Genomic DNA, 5,260 nt, shown 5'->3' on the forward strand with positions numbered 1-5,260 from the left:
TTATGTTGACCGAAATCCAAAATTTCGGTCGAAATTTTAAAAAAATTAAGTTAAGCTAAACATGGAGAGGCCGTGGAGACATGCCGGCTTACACTGGGCCATTCAACAATTGAGTTGGGCCCTGCACTTGCTACATTAATGCCTGGTTTGCTCTGGATCCACTCTTGTAAGCCTAATTGTTATGACTACTTTTCCAGGCCCAAGTTTCAGTTGGGCCTACCTTTGGCTGATCAAGTTTAGATGGGCCACATCATAGATCTTCAATGGCCCGAAAAATTGGGCCACGCAGAAAATCATAGCATCCAATTAAATGAATCTGTGGCCACTGAATGCAATGTTCATATTCCGTGGATTTAGATGCAGAATCCTGCAGTCCTAACCATAGTTACCAGGGTGGAAAACGAAACGTGGAACGGAAACGTGAAATGCTTGAAAAAAATATTATGGGAAACGAGAAACAAGAAAACAATAGAAAATCGTACGAAAAACGTCTTAGGAAACACATTAGAAGCATTTCAGAAATGATAGAAAAAACACACATGAAACACAATGAAAACAAGAAATATGTGGTCTTGTAGATTTAAATTTTGTTAATTTCAAATTTCTATTTGAATTTTTCTTATTTTTATTTTTCTTACAATATATGCTAATGTTTTCTTTTTTAATATCTATTCCCCAATTTTTTATGTGTTTTTTTTCCAAATGATTTTCGTAAGTTCCACATATGTTTCTTACACATTTCACATGCGTTTTCTACGAGTGTTGCGTTTCACACATAATTTACATAAGTTTCTCATATGTTCTTATGCATTTCGGAAACATTTCTCCAATTTTTTATCATATTTCGGAGACGTTTCCGAAATGTGTTTCCCACGTTCTAGGGGAAACGAGTTTCCCACCCACGAGAAATGTGTTTTAGGGGAAACGGGTTTTCCACCTGCACAAGGAGTTTCCGGCAACTATGGTCCTAACACTTTGATATGTAGGGACTTTCCCACTTCATTTTATATGCTCAAAGTAAGAGGATGAAGATCACCCAATGCAGAAAATTTTTGGGCATGGCTCATCCATATTGAAGCCTAGTACATGAATGGTTTGGATCATTGAACCGCCATTGTTAAGCATCTAGTGCTACTGCCACTGCCACGTTTGAGACCATGGCTGCTGCGACCCGACGCGACATCTAGTTAAAATGTCACTGCCACGGTTGAGTCCATGACACGGGGGGCCACTGCCCTACCTGTATCTGACACTAATGCCCCACTAAATGTTTCTTATGTATCTACCTAAAATATGTACTTTACATACAGTGTTTCTTATGTACCTACATATAGTATGTACTTACATATGGTATGCACTTTGAACAAAATTATTGTTCACTAGAATGAACAATGTTTTCTAAGTATCACTATATTTTTATATTAAGTATTACAAATAGGAGAGTATAAATAATTATCAACAATGGATCAATGATAGTGTATGAGCAATAAGATATAAGAGATTATAAGTTTATTGAGCATTAATCACTAGAGCCTCCATTGAATCTAAACTTGTGTCCCAGAAATGTCAAGAACAAATAGGTCATTTCGTTTTTGGGCAAAAGGATGCAAATACATTAGCAAACAATTTACAATCATTTTAGAGAAAGTAAACATTAACCACCTTAACCATAGAGAAAGGTCTAATGTAGGTGAATCGTATCAGTCCATCCAAACATGATCAGATGGTTATAAGATCCCCTCATCATGAAGTTCTTTTGAGCGTCAGATCAAGATTAGATGTTGATTTATAGTAGGCAACAATTTATTTGGCATTTTCAAGGTAGTTGGATCAAGTTATGGCTGCCTGCCTCTCATTAGAATCCATCTTGATCCATTGGAGACAATAACCATCATAGCAAAATTCTGTTATGGCTGTTTAAGACTGACATGCTCTTCTTCTTTCAGGTTATGAACAGTATATCAATTCGTCAAAAAATTATAAAATCAGTGTTTTGACTTAAGAGAAATGCTAAACCAGGTGACTTCCACTTCCGAGTTGATCGTTGAATTCTTAAATATTGGTACAGAAGATAAAGGAAACTCCATAGGAGAACATTCATTAGAGTTGTTTCATGACATGATCTCAGTAGGGGTGCAACTTGGGTTGAGCTTTTACCATAAAATCGGGTCGGGTTTTGTTTGATTCCAAGTCATTTTGTTACACAAGCTCAACCCGACCCGACCCAATTTGAACCCCTGCTCAGAAGTTTCTGCATTCCTATCAAGCTCTTCAGCCACGATGGTAATGGTTGATTCCAGCATTACAGAAGTTCAAACACGGCGTGTGACGGGTTGCGGCATAATATTTTCCATACAGATCGAATGGAAAGATTTGCAATCTTTTCGTTGAGAGTGTTGCCCCTTCATGACAAACTCCAATGATCAACGAGAGCTCTGATACCAAGTTAGTGGAGAGGAAGAAGAAAAACTCACAAAGCCCAGACTCCATTGATCCACCTAATGTGCATCCAATTGCTTTTGATTCTTCCTTCATGAGTTCACAATGCACGTCAACCATCGCTTCAAGTGAATCTTTGATCACTTTGTTACCATCAAAATTCAGTGATTCGATATCTGAACAAACTGCAACAATAAAATATCCATCATCCGAATATTCATCATATATTGGGGATACAGATTTTGGACTTATATTGGACTTATATTGACATGTCAATTACATGCAGGATACGATATTGAAGTATTCGGTGCAACACCCCTATTGAAGACTATGTAGAGCATGGTATGAAACAACCAATGAGAAATAATATGAATTTAGATATTCACAGTTCCTTTTTTTTTGGTGCAACATTCCATAGTCACTTGGCGTCAACAGTAAGTATCATTCTGTTATGCCAATGGGATATCTTCATGAAGGGATTTTATTGGATTAGTTGAAGAGCCCATGAATCATATCAACACCACCCATACTAATAGACCGACACTTGGGATTCAGATAATGCATCAGAAAATCCTGTCCTTAAAGTTGATTCTCATTTCCTATATCTGTCATTTGCTTTTGAACAGAACAACCAGTGCCATTTTTTACGGATGTATCTGTCTTCAATGCTAAATTCTGGTTAAGGGCTGTGCAAAACTAGATGACTGTTGTATCCAGTGAAGCAAATTAGTCGTCTTTGATCTCCACTTCCTTTATCATCTCCCCCGAGTTTGAGAAACTTGATTCATTTTATAATCATAATGTCATGTACGATTCCCACAGTTATAATGATCAAACTCCATATGTAAGCCATCATTCCCATTCAGAGATCGAACTGCTCCATCACAACAAGCATACAAAATCAATTTGAGCATATGCTCTTATGATCTGAATTTCTTCTTGATTCATCACAACAGCCCGAATACCTCTGCTCGACACGAGGAAAGCTTGAATGTACTGTGCCAAAATTTCTTCCTGTTCTTCCTAATCAAGCCCCAACCATGCCTCCACTAGACATGGAACATATCCTTCTGACATCAACTGTTCCATTAAATAATCCAAGATGGTATGTATCCTTTTAATCTCAGAGTGCGACTGACCACCCGCAATGAATTCATGTATAGATCCATTCAGATTGATGGAGCTACTCCCAGGGATCTTCCTAATACCCCTATCCTTCATCATCTTCCTCACTCTTGCAGCCTCATCCCACTTCCCGCTATCGACAAGTACATTACAGAGAAGGCTATATCGCCCACAATTCTGTGAATCCAACTCTATAAGAATCCTCCCCACCCGTGTCCCTATATTTACATTTCTATGGATCCTACAAGCATTAAGTAAAGCACCCCAAACTGAAGGCTCCACTTTTACTGGTATGGTGTTGATGAGCTCCTCAGCTTCAGAGAGATGCCCTGCACGGCCAAGAAGGTCCACCATACATCCATAGTGTTCAAATTCGGGAAAAATATGGTAAACTCGAACCATGAGATCAAAGTACTCACGTCCCTTATCAACCAGACCAGCGTGGCTGCATGCTGTTAGGACCCCAACAAAGGTGATACTATCAGGCCTTATGGAGGCACCATCCATGTCATGAAAAAGAGCGAGCGCTCTCCTCGCAACCCCATGCATGGCATGCCCATTGATCATAGCATTCCAAGTGATCAAATCTCTGTGAGGGATCTTCTCAAAGAGTGACTCTGCAACATCAATGCTTCCACACTTGGCATACATGTCAATGAGTGCTGTTGACAAGACAATGTTTCCTCCAAGCTTGTTTTTATCAATACAAGCATGAATCCATCTTCCCTGATCAAGGGCTCCAAGATGAGCACAAGCTGAAACCAAATTCACCAATGTGGGCTCGTTCGGCTTCATGTTTTCTGCTTGCATCTCGTCAAAAAGATCTAATGATACCTTAAACAAACCATTTTTCACATACCCATTTATCATCACATTCCAAGAGACAACATTTCTCTCAGGCATGGAATCGAACAACCCACGAGCTGAATCCAAATATCCGCTGTTAGCAAGAGCGTCTACCATCGAATTCCATGACACTACATCAGGTTGGGAACTTGTGTCAAACATCTGGTGAGCACTCTCAAGTAACCCACAGCTTGAGTACATATGGATCAACGAGTTCTGAACCTCGACCACTGTCTCGAATCCCATCTTCACAGCATGGCCATGGATTTTCGTTCCATCTTGGGTTCTGCCAATGTGCGAACAGGCCTTGATCACAACAGGAAACGTATACCCATTTGGCCGAACGGCTTTTAACAACATCTGATAATATATTGTGATTGCTTTCTGTGGGTTGACACTCTGCGCATAGCCCTTGATCATAATGTTCCATGTGAAAATGTCAGGTTCTGTGATCAGTGTGAAGACTGAAAGGGCATAATCGAGACGCCCGTGGGGTGAAACAGAGCAGAATTTAACTAGGCGGCTCGCAGCAAAGACGTCTTCAATGAGACCTAATGTGATCATTTTTCCATGAATTCTCTGCAAATCTTTCATGTTTGAACATGTTTCCAGGGAGGAGAGAATTGGGTGGTCTAAAGTTAATTTAGAGGAAAGATGATGATGGATTGGAGCAGTTGAGAATCTTGATACTAAACAAGGTAACAGAAAGAGGGTTCTCTGCTTTTGCATTTCAAATTCAAAAAACAGTTTGTAAGGCTTCAATTTCAAAAATTCGTTTTCCACAGTAAGTTAATATCCGGTAGTTTTTATTTAGTGCAAATCTCAGTTACCCCCTCTTGGTTGTGCCCCA

The 5,260-nt window shown here is 39.4% G+C and overlaps 1 pseudogene; it reads right to left on the reverse strand.

The window, feature by feature from the left end:
* Window positions 1-2,271: 2,271 nt before the first annotated feature.
* On the reverse strand, window positions 2,272-5,004 carry LOC143886071 (pentatricopeptide repeat-containing protein At2g42920, chloroplastic pseudogene; annotated as a pseudogene).
* Between the last annotated feature and the right edge of the window lie 256 nt (window positions 5,005-5,260).

Source organism: Tasmannia lanceolata, unplaced genomic scaffold, assembly GCF_043159265.1.
Source record: "Tasmannia lanceolata isolate RefF3 unplaced genomic scaffold, GAP_Taslan_0.1 ptg000011l, whole genome shotgun sequence".
Classification (NCBI taxonomy): Eukaryota; Viridiplantae; Streptophyta; class Magnoliopsida; order Canellales; family Winteraceae; genus Tasmannia; species Tasmannia lanceolata.